Source organism: Mesocricetus auratus, unplaced genomic scaffold (assembly GCF_017639785.1).
Source record: "Mesocricetus auratus isolate SY011 unplaced genomic scaffold, BCM_Maur_2.0 Super-Scaffold_100026, whole genome shotgun sequence".
Classification (NCBI taxonomy): domain Eukaryota; kingdom Metazoa; phylum Chordata; class Mammalia; order Rodentia; family Cricetidae; genus Mesocricetus; species Mesocricetus auratus.
This window is the reverse complement of record NW_024429207.1, coordinates 25,017,092-25,029,457: the sequence shown is the minus strand read 5'-3', so window position 1 is coordinate 25,029,457 and position 12,366 is coordinate 25,017,092.

Sequence of the window (12,366 nt, the reverse complement as noted above, 5' to 3'; positions counted from 1 at the left end):
TCCCCTGGTTGAGATGCAAAGTCAAAAGAAAAAAAAAATTCCCTTACATAGGGAACAGTATAATAAGAGGGGGAGACATATGTGCCACTCTCAAAGAGGAATGTTGTTTTTATGCAGACAAGACTGGGGTAGTAACCAAAACTCTGGATAAACTCAAGGAGAGGCTCACTGTTCGTCAGAAAAAAAATTTAAATCCCAACAATACTGGTATGAGGGTTGGTTTAACAAATCCCCCTGGTTTGCTACACTAGTCTCTACTCTTATGGGCCTCCTAACCTTTGGGCCCTACATTCACAAACAATAATTCAAGCCTTAGTCCTAACTCAACAATACCATGCCCTCAAACAGATGGAACCATAAGTAAACCTTAAGTAGAGAGGGCTGGACAATAGGTAAAAGATTCTACCTATGCACAAGAACAAGGGGGGAATGAAAGACCCCTACCCAGGACCCCCTAGGAAAAGAAAAGCAAGGCCAGGCCGTTGCCTAATGAAAGAAACCCAGACCAGGTGTCTCACCCTCAAAACAGGATGTCTGTGATCACTATAGCAGTCATGGGACCCGGATAATAATTGCTGAAGCGTGCTGGGAACTTTCATATGACAATACTAGAAAACCTAGTCCTTGGCAACTACCCTGGCCCCCAATTGTGTCTGATCACTATAGCAATCATGGGACCCGGATAATAATTGCTGAAGCGTGCTGGGAACTTTCATATGACAATACCAGGACACCTAGTCCTTGGCAACTACCCTTGCCCCCAGTTGTGTCTATGATCACCATAGTAGTCATGGGACCAGGATAATAATTGCTGAAGTATGCCTGGGTCTTTCATAAAGTAATACCAGGAAACTTAGTCCGTGGGAACTACCCCTGCCCCCAAGATGAGCCAATGAAATGCCTGTTACTTATGTAACCATTGAAACTCTATAAATATTGTACTCCCTGAAAGCCCGGTATGCTCTGCACCCGAGTTGCAGTAGCATCCGCAGGCGCCTGTGTACTCAGTAAATCACCTCTTGCATTTGCAGCCAGTGGTCTGGCCCCGGTTCTTGGGCAGAGGGTTCAGTTCAGTGCCCGGCGCTTTGATGCCGAGGTTTTTCACACAGAGGTGACTTGTAGGAGATGCAGAGGGAGTGGGATACAGGTCCCCCTGAATATACCTGAGTGTGTGCAGACCCCATAGAGTACTAGGGGAAGACAGGGGAGAATATGGAGGCAGGACAAAACACCACTTTCTTGTGGAACCTAACACACAGTGGCAATGCCTTTGTCTTGCTGTGTATTCACCCTTCAGGGACTGTGCTATTTTCTTGGCTTTCTCTCCTGTTATTCATGTTGGGTCCATGTGAGAGGAGTGAGGAAGGGAGTGTGATGGGGTATCTACCAGAGAAGACTGCCCGGACATGGGTTTAAGCCAATAGAAAGTCTTTGTTAGCTGGGTGTTTGGGAACTCTGTGTAGCCCCAGAGCTTTTCTCAGTTTGAGCCTTTTAAACACAAAAACCGTATTCAAGATTGACACACTTCAGTTAACAAGAACAGCTAGCCAGAAGCAGAACCACAGAATCAAACAACAAGGCTAGTACACTTAGAGACTTTACTAGAACTACAGACTTTTATGTATTAAGTCTTTGTTTTGGTGCGGTCTACACGGTGAGTTTTATGACCTGAATAGTACTTCCATCATGGAGTCAGCTGTGCTAAGGGCCTGCAGAGAACACAGTTGCTGTAGGAGTCTGTCCTGACATTTCTCATGGTGTGCAATGTGCCTCCACCTTTTGTGGCTGTTCGCTGTACTCAGTAGTTTCTGTCTCCATGTGGCTCTCCAATGTTCTTCCCATGAGTCATGGCATTTGGAAAGGAGCTAACTAGTCTTGAGTGCCTTCAAAGTGTCAAGATGTTTTCTGTTGTTTGGTTGATTTTTGCCATCACTGTTGTTTGATTTTTGGAGATAGAGACCAGTTATGAAACCCAGGCTGCTGGCCTTGACCACATGAGATGCCCACACCTCCTTGCATTAGCAGCCTGTGGAACACTCACATCTAATGCCCATTTCTTACAAAGATTTTAATCCATGACTTATGGTCATAACTGATACAAGTTGCCTATATAGGTGTTTTAAGAATCACATAACACTCTTTTTCAGAATATAAATAAAGATGAAACCCAAAGGAAGTCCTGAAGTTTGAGTGTGCCTCCCAAAGTTTCAAGAACGAAACCTTTGCTCCTCAAGTGGTACTGTGGCATTGCTGGGATCCTTGAGATATGGGACTCAGCAATGTAGTTAGGCAATTGTGGCCACGCCACAGGGAGAATTAGTGTAGTTTCTGTGTGCCTTAGTTTCTGAGAGAGTCATTTATTGCACAAAGAGAAAGCAGAGCTTGGGGAGATTTTTGGTCTCCAGTCTCACCATGCAATCTTTCTACATGTGCTCCCACCATTGTGAAGCCAGAGGCTGGGTAGATGGGGACATCCAGGAATGGGCTGTTCAGTCACCAAAACTACAGACTACATAAGCCTCCTTTCTTTATAAAGAATCCAGCCTCAAGTAGTTTTGTTACAGCCGCAGGAATTGAATGAGACAGGTAGGGTTTCAATATGCAAATATTCAAGCATTTTATCCTTCATAGGCAGTATATTCACAAAGAAACCACATGTTCTACACCAACCTAGACATGTACAGGTTGATGTTGATATGTTTTATTGTAATTTAAATAATACAATGGCATTGTCATTAATGAAGTGTTTTCATAACTGGTGAGCAGCTCTTACCAAAGTTCCAATAAAATAGTAGATTCTGTCAGTTTATAAAACTTATGTTACACTGAAAAAAAAACAGTGGTTTAAAAACACAGTAAAATGTTTTCATGCTTATACAAAATACAGATTTAGTCTTATGTAACACCAAACAGGCCTGTCACCCAACTATATGGTCAGTGGAGCATTTGAAAATTATATGTGACATATGGGCCTGACTGATGTATTGACAGCATCTGTGCCCTTGGCTTTTCTTAAACTCGGATGAGCTCCCAGCTGCCTGGTACACAGTGTGGCCCCGTCCTGCGCATGCTCAGAAACACGGTTCCCTTCTGCTGCTAGAGTTCAGCTTCCTGCTTCTTCTCTCCCTGTATCTCCTGGGACACGGAACTTCAACTTAAGCAAACTTATCTTTCTGTCTTTGCCTTAATTCTTTAGTCTGGGAGATTGGGTTCTCCTTCCACTGTGTCCCCGAGCCCTATGGGCTTTCTGGGGGGGCTCCATGATGCTTAGAAGCAGTCTGTAGAAGGATAACGTTGTACAGAAGCCATTGATTTCAGCCTTCATTTTATAGGTGCTCAAATAGAAGTTTAAGGACGTGCAAAGGCTTGCTGGAGCTCTCACAATTTGTGAGTGAATGGCAGCCTCAGGAAAAAACTTGAATGTCTTCCATAACTCTGTCCCATACTTTTCCTTGACCAATAAACCGGTTCACCAAGCAACAAACATTAATGTCAGATGCCTTAAACTCCCTGAGTTGAAGGTGCAACTGGAGAAGCAAGAAATGACAAGAAAATGTGACGGTTGTTTTAACACGCATGCGCCTCACGCTTCGGTTCAGCTCCCCACCAGGTGCTGTTCTGAGGGCTTCGAGAGCAGCAGTGGCTGTCACCTCCTCTTCACCTGGGGTGTCTGGTCTGCTCATGAGGTAAAACCTTCCCACAATGCAAAGCAAAGTAACTGCCACACAGGGAAAGGCGGGTGCTTTAAAGGAAGAGGGGCCACAGGAAAAACATTACTACCACATCTGTGATGGATCTTGAAGGAATAGTGGTCCTTCATGGGATAAAGTGATTATGGTGAAACTCATAAACAATGGGTATACTCTATCATAACTGTCATTTTGCGGGACTGCCCTTCCAAAATCCCATATGCTCTCAATACAAGGGGCCACCAGGGTTCATTCATATACTCATAAATCCCATATGCTCTCAATATAAGGGGCCACCAGGGTTCATCCGTAAGCCCATTTCTACTCTTCCCTCAGCTCATTGGTTGGATTGCATTCTCCAGCCCTATTCAGTTGGATTGCATTCCTCAGTCCTATGCATTTGGGTGAACTAAAGTGGGAAGTGACGTGGGTAGCAGAAATACCTCTCAACCCTCTCATGCACTCCCTCTCCATCCCATCAGCCAAGTTCTTCGAGGCCACGCAGATGCAGTATGAGTCTGGTGGTTTAAAAAAAAAATGGTCCCCCAAAGGGAGTGGCACTATTAGGAGGTGTGGCCTTGTTGGAGGAAGTGTGTCACTGTGGGGGCGGGCTTTGAGGTCTCTTTTCTCAAGCTTCACTCATTGTAGTGTGACGGTCAGTCTACTTCCTGTTGCCTGCAAGATGTAGGGCTCTCAGCTCCGGCACCATGAGGGCCTGCATGCCGCCATGCTCCCCTTCGTGGTGATGATGGACTGAACCTCTAAATCTGTAAGAGAGCCCCATCAATTAAATGTTTTCCTTATAAGAGTTGCTATAGAACCCACACACGTATGAACACCTGATTTTTGACCAAGAAGCTAAAATCATACAATGGAAAAAAGAAAGCATCTTCAACAAATGGTACTGGCGTAACTGGATGCTGCCATGTAGAAGACTACAGATAGATCCATGTCTATCGCCATGCACAAAGCTTAAGTCCAAATGGATCAAAGAACTCAACATAAATTCAGCCACACTGAACCTCTTAGAAGAGAAAGTAGGAGGTACCCTTGAATGAATTGGTACAGGAGGATACTTCCTGAACATAACACCACTAGCACAGACACTGAGATCGACAGTTAATACATGGAACATCCTGAAACTGAGAAGCTTCTGTAAGGCAAAGGACACAGTCAGCAAAACAAAAAGGCAGCCCACAGAATGGGAAAAGATATTCACTAACTTCACACCTGATAGAGGGCTGATCTCCAAAATATACAAAGAACTCAAGAAGCAAGTCTCCAAAACACCAAAGGATCCAATTAAAAAGTGCGCTACAGAACTAGAGAATTCTCAACAGGGGAGTCTAGAATGGCTGAGATACACTTAAGAAAGTGCTCAATATCCTTAGCTATTATGGAAATGCAAATCAAAACAACTCTGAGATACCATCTTATGCCTGTCAGAATGGCTAAAATCAAAAACACTAATGACAGTTTATGCTGGAGAGGATGTGGAGAGAGGGGAACACTTGCTGGTGGGAGTGAAAACTCATACAGCCACTATGGAAATCAGTATGGAGAAAGAGAGAGGGAGAAGAGGACATGGAGGGAGTAGAAAGGTTGAGTCGGGGGAAGAATAGAGAGCAGGATGACAGACACCATAATAGAGTGAGCCATTACAGGTTTGAGGAGAGATCTGGCACTAGTGAGAATTCCAGAGATCTACAAGGATGACACCAACTGGTAATCTAACCAATAGCGGAGAGGCTACCTTAAATACCCTTTCCCAATAATGAGATTGAGGACTACCTTATATGCCATCCGAGAGCCTTCATCCAGTTGTTGATGGAAGCAGAGGCAGACACCCACAGCTAAACACTGAACTGAACTCCTGGAACCCAGCAGCAGAGAAGAAGGAGTGATGAGCAAATGGTCAAGACTGGGCTGGTGAAACCCACAGAAACAGTTGACCTAAACAAAGGGGAGCTCATGGACCCTAGACTGATAGCTGAGAGGCCAGCATGGGACTTTATCCAGACCCCCTAATCTGGGTGTCAGTGATGAGGTCTTAGCAACTTATGGGGCCTTGGATAGTAGATCAATATTTATCCCTGGCATGTGAATGAACTTTGGGAGCCAATTCTACATGGAGGGTGCTCTCTTAGCCTGGACACATGGGGGAGGGCCTAGGCCCTGCCTGGATTATATGACAGACTTTGGAGATACCCCAGGGAGGGCTTTACCCTCCCTGGGGAGCAGCGGAGTTGGTATTGGGTGGGGGTTTGTGGAGGTTGGTGGGGGGTGAAGGAGGAGGGGAGGGAGGGGGAGCTGGGATTGACATGTGAAGCAAACTTGTTTCTAATTTAAATTAAAAAAGAGGGAAAAAGAAAAAAAGAGCAGAGTAAACCTTCTACCATGTCTCAGATCTTTTGTGGGCTATGACCCTGTTATGGAGACCGTTAAAATTTAGGAATTGTGTATTTTAAGAGTTAGCTAGCAAGTCCGTAGGAATGACATCATGTCTTACTTCATTTGCCTATCTACAGGGTATAACATAAGACCTAAATACATTTTAGAGATATTTGGCCTATTATATAAATCATGGAAGAATGAATGAAGTCATGAAGACAGTTGGCTTTATCAAGGAGCATGCAATGAAGAATGTATTATAAAATAGAAAAGAATATAAGATATTTTCACATGGTGAGACTGGAGACAAAAAATATCCACAAGCTTTGCTTTCTCTTTGTGTAGCATATGACTCTTTCAGGAACTGAAGGGACTAGATTAATTCCTCCTGAGGCATGGCCTCAATTGCCTAACTACATTACTGAGTTCCACCTCTCGGGGGACCCAGAAATGCCACAGTGCCACACTGGGGAAGGACATATTGGAAAAGAGACCCTCAATGTGAAGGGATTTTTCAGGAAATGCTTGGCTTTTGATGGTAGCCACACTAACGGGCATGAATGACATCCCATCATGGTTTTGGTGTGCTGAGTCACATTGAGCATGTGCGTGTACCTTCTGGATGTGTGCGCATTTTCCTTGGAAGAATGTCTACTAAAGTCTCTTACTCACTGTTTATTTATCCACCGGGTTGTTTGGGCCTGGGCTAATTGGTTTCCTTCCTCCCTCCCTTCCTCAGTCCCTCCTTTCTTCCCTTCCTTCCCCTTCCCTTTCTTTCCCTTAGCGGCTTTGTGGTCTTGCAGTCTTCCTTTCGCAGAACTGCAAATCTATCCGTGTGTAGGACACCAACCCCACACATGGTTTGCAGCTCTCTTCTCCCATTCCTCTCTTCTGATCCTTTCCTCTGTTGTGCAGAAACATGGAATTTGTTGTAGTCTCTCGTGTCCAGCTGAGTTTTTGTTTCCTGTGCTTTCTGCGCCACATCCAGAACATGGACAAGATTGGTGTTAAAGTTTTCCCTCTAGAGGTTTTGGCTTCAATCATCACATTTACTTTTGAATTCAATTCTGAGTTTGCTGTAATATTCAGTATGAATGAAGAGTTTCCCTTTGTTTCTTTGCTTCTGACTATCAACCCCCCAGCATCATTTGTTGAACACACTGTTCTTTCCCCCCCATACAAGCTTTTTTGATGCATAGATTTACTTCTGAATTCTCTCTTAATATACTAATGGTCTATATATCTGTTTTTCTCTTGGTACCACTTTTTTTGAAGTATGCAAATGTGACATTTCTAGTTTTGATCATCTTTCTTAAGATTGGCTATTTGGAGTCCTTCGTGATTCTGTAGAAATTATACATATTCTTAAATATTCCTGTTTTTAAAAGCCATTGGTATTCTCATAGGTATTGCAGAAATCTGTAGATCACCTTGGGCAGTATGTATACTATTAACAATACTAACTCTTGTAATCCATGTGATGGAGTATCTTTTCATTTCTTTTTAAAATTGTCTTTGTGAATTTTTTTTTCAATTAGGGTCATTTGGGAAGAGGGATTCTTACCTGAGACAATGCTTGTATCATTTTGGCCTGTGGGCAAGTCTGTATTTATCACAGCGATTGAAAACAAACTAAGACACCAAAATAATACTTAATTCATTTTGTTGTTATGTTAATATAAGTGGGATTATTATCTTAATTTCTTGTAAGAAAATGGAGAGCCTTGCATGGCTGGTAGAAAGGTTCACATGTATAATGCTGTGGAAAACATAATAATATGAAGGTTCCTCAAAAACTCACATATATTCAAGAAGCCATATACTGTACCAATTCATTTGAGGGTACCGTCTACTTTCTCTTCTAAGAGGTTCAGTGTGGCTGGATTTATGTTGAGGTCTTTGATCCATTTCAAGTTAAGCTTTGTGCATGGTGATAGACATGGATCTATCTGCAGTCTTCTACATGCCAGCATCCAGTTATTCCAGCACCATTTGTTGAAGATGCTTTCTTTTTTCCATTGTATAATTTCAATTTCTTTGTCAAAAATCAAGTGTTCGTAGGTGTGTGGGTTCATATCAAGGTTTTCAATTCGATTCCATTGTTCTACCTGTCTATTTTTGTGCCAATACCAAGATGTTTTCAGGACTATAGCTCTATAATAGAGCTTGAAGTCAGGGATGGTGATGCCTCCGGAAGTTTCTTTATTGCACAGGGTTGTTTTGGCTATCCTGGGCCTAACACCAGTAGCACAGACACTGAGATTGACAATTAATAAATGGGACCTCCTGAAACAGAGAAGCTTCTGCAAGGCAAAGGACACAGTCAGCAAGACAAAATGGCAGCCCACAGAATGGGAAAAGATATTCACCAACCCCACATCTGACAGAGGGCTGATCTCCAAAATATACAAAGAACTCAAGAAGCTAGTCACCAAAACACCAAATAATCCAATTAAAAACTGGGGCACAGAACTAAACAGAGAATTCTCAATAGAGGAATCTAAAATGACTGAAGGACACTTAAGAAAGTACTCAACATCCTTAGCCATTAGGGAAATATAAATAAAAACAACTCTGAGATACCATTTTATTCCTGTCAGAATAGCTAAAATCAAAAACACCAGTGACAATTTATGCTGGAGAGGATGTGGAGAAAAGGGAACACTCCTCCACTGTTGGGAGTGCAAACTCGTACAGCCATTTTGGAAATCAGGATGGCAATTCTTCAGGAAAATGGGAATCAGTCTACCACAAGATCCAGCAATTCCACTCATAGGCATATACTCCAAAGATGCACATTCATACAACAAGGACATTTGTTCAACCATGTTCATAGCAGTATCATTTGTAATATCCAGAACCTGGAAGCAACCTGGATGCCCCCCAACTTAAAAATGGATAGGGAATGTGGTACATTTACACAATAGAGTACTACTCAGCGGAAAAAAAAACAGTGGAATCTTGGAATTTGCAGGCAAATGGATGGCACTAGAAGAAACCATTCTGAGTGAGGTAACCCAGTCACAAAAAGACAAACATGGTATGTACTCACTCATATATGGATTTTAGACATAGAGCAAAGGATTACCAGCCTAAAATCCACAGAAGTTAGGAAAGAAGGAGGAACCTAAGAGAGATATACATGGTCCCCCACAGAAGGGGAAAGGGACAAGATCTCCTGAGCAAATTGGGAGTAGTGGGGGAAGGGAAAGGGAGTTAGGAGAAAGAGAAGAGGAGAAGAGGAGGGGAGAGGAGGACATGAGGGAGCAGGAAGATTGAGTCAGGGTAGAATAGTGGAGAGCAAGAAAAGAGATACCACAATAGAGGGAGCCATTTATAGGCTTAAAGAGAAATCTGGCGCTCGGGCAATGTTCAGAGATCTACAAGGTTGATCCCAACTTACAATCTAAGCAATAGTCGAGACACTACCTTAAATGCCATTCCCTGATAATGAGATTGATGACTACCTTATATGTCATCCTAGAGCCTTCATTCAGTAGCTGATGGAAGCAGAAGCAGACACCCACAGCTAAACACTGAGCTGAACTCTGGAATCCACTTACAGAGAAGGAGGAGTGATGAGCAAAGGAGTCAAAACCAGGCTGCAGAAACCCACAGAAGCAGCTGACCTGAACAAGGGGTTGCTCATGGACCCCAGATTGATAGCTGGGCAACCAGCATAGGACTTTTCAAGACCCCCTGAACAAGGATGTCAGTTTGGAGGTCTGGTTAATCTATGGGGCCTCTGGTAGTGAACCAGTATTTATCCCTAGTACACGAATGAACTTTAGGAGCCCACTCCACATAGAGGGCTACTCTCTCAGCCTAGACACATGGGGGAGAGTCTAGGCCCTGCTCCAAATGATATGACAGACTTTGAAGATCCCCCATGGAAGGAGTCACCCTCCTTGGGGAACAGAAAGGGGATGAGATAGGGGATAGGTGCGGGGCAGGGGAGGAGGGGAGGGAGAGGGAACTGGGATTGACATGTAAAAGAAGCTTGTCTGTAATTTAGATTAAAAAAAGGAAAAAAAAACCTTACATATAGAGCTACTGTATGATCCGATTTGCAAGGACCTAGCAGAGGCAGTTAGATCAAGGCTGCAAAGGGAGAGCTGTCATTGTCACTGCAGCATTGTACACACAAACAACCGTGTGGAAGATCTTGTTTTAGCAATGATGGGCAAAATAAAATGTAGATTTTACATTTAAAGACATAATGGAGTAGCATTTTAAGAGAAGGGAATCCAGTGATTTACAGCAACACAGATAAACCTGTAAGAAAGCATGACAAGAAAAAAATAACAACTCAAGACTCAAAGCAAAACACTTCATGGTCACACTTATATGCACAATCTAAAACAGTCAAGTTAATATATTGAAGAATATTTGTTTACACTGTGTGAAGATGGGCCACTGTGGTTGGTTTAATGAAGAGCTGAATGGCCAATAGCTAGGCAGGAAAGAATAGGCTGGACCTCCAGGAGAGAGGGGACTCTGGGAAGAAGAGAGGCAGAGAGACATCAGCGAGATGTGAAGCAAGCTGGACATACAGCCTAGAGAGGTAACTTAGCTGTGTGGCAGAGCACAGATTAATAGAAGCAGGTTAATTTGAGTAATAAGAGCTAGTTGGGAAAAGGCCTAAGCAAAGGGAAAGCTTTCATAACTAGTAACAAGTCTCCATGTCGTTTTTTGTGGACTGGCAGCCCCAATAAGAAAGCCGTACTATATTAATACAAGCAGATGGTGGTGGCCAGGGGCTGGAAAGGGGGAAATTAGATGATGCTTATTAAAGGATATGAACTTTTAGTTATGTCTAGAATGCTTGTACTTAATGTTTAGCATGCTGGTTATAGCTATAGCTAACTATGTTGTATAATGTAGTGGTGCCTGTTGGGAGAATGATGTTTAATATACACACACACAGACACACAAACACACACACACACAGAGGGGGAGAGAGAGAGAGAGAGAGAGAGAGAGAGAGAGAGAGAGAGAGAGAGAGAGAGAGAGAGAGAGAGAGAGAGAGAGCCCAGGTTTGCTTTCTCTTGTTGGGATGAAGCACTATGATCAAAAGCAACTTGGGGAGGAAAGGGTTTATTAGACTTACAGATGCTGGTTGATCACAGCCCATCACAGAAGGAAGTCAGCCCAGGCACTCAAGCAGAAGCCTGGAGGCAGGAGCTGATGCAGAGGCCATGGATGGGCAGCGCTTACTGGCTTTCTCCCCATGGTTCATTGAACTTGCTCAGCTTGCTGTCTTGTTGCACCCAGGATCTCCTGTCCAGAGCTAGGACTGCCCACAATGGAGTGGGCTCTTCCATACTAATTCTCAATCAAGAAATTCCTTCACAGGCTTGCCTACAGGCCAGTCTGATGGAGGCATTTTCTCAGTTGAGGTTCCCTCTTATCAGATGTCTCTAGCTTGTGATCAAGTTGAAAAAATAAAAAATAAAACCGACACATTAAGGCACAGCTAATGGGTTTTGTTTAGTTTGAACCAGGGTCTCATGTAGTAAGGTGGGCCTCAAACTTGGTCTGGAGCCAAGGATGACACTGTGACAGGCGTGCCCCACCATGGCAAGCAAGATTTGTTAATTCACTTGGACATGACACTCATTTCATAATAAAGCATCAGCGCAGACACTGTACACTTCTAGTTTTCCTTTAAAAGCAAAGCTGTACTTTCATAAACAGAGGGAAATGACTGCACCCACTGTAGAGCATTGGCTGGACTGATGCATTTGCTGGCTGGGCAACTGCATTACACCGTGGTGCCTGTCACCTAGGTCAGGTGATGAGTGATTTACTGCAGTGTCACCTGTAGAATAAGTATGCGCTGCTTAGAATACGCAGGATATTTGTATGTCTGTGTGTGCACACGTGTGTGTTCACATGTGGATGGTCATGCACACAGATGCCACGACAGCATGAGGTCAGAGGACAACCTCGGTATACACGCCAGGCTCATTGCCCATGACTTTCTGGGGACCCTCTTGCCTCTAGGGATCTGATCTCTGGTCCTCACATTTGTGCAGCAAATACGTCATCCACTAAGTTATCCCCCTGTCTTGGTTGTTGTTTTGTTAACTTTGCCCATACTTCAGTCGTCTGGGAAGAGCAGCCTCCCTCTCCTGAGAACATGCCTCTGTCAGAGTGCCTGTAAGCAAGTCTGTAAAGTCCAGGGATCATTTTCTTACAGGATGATTGACGTGGGAGGGCCCAGCCCAACCGGGAACACTGAAGTCCCTGGGTGGGTGATCCTGGGGTACATAGGAAAGGGAAC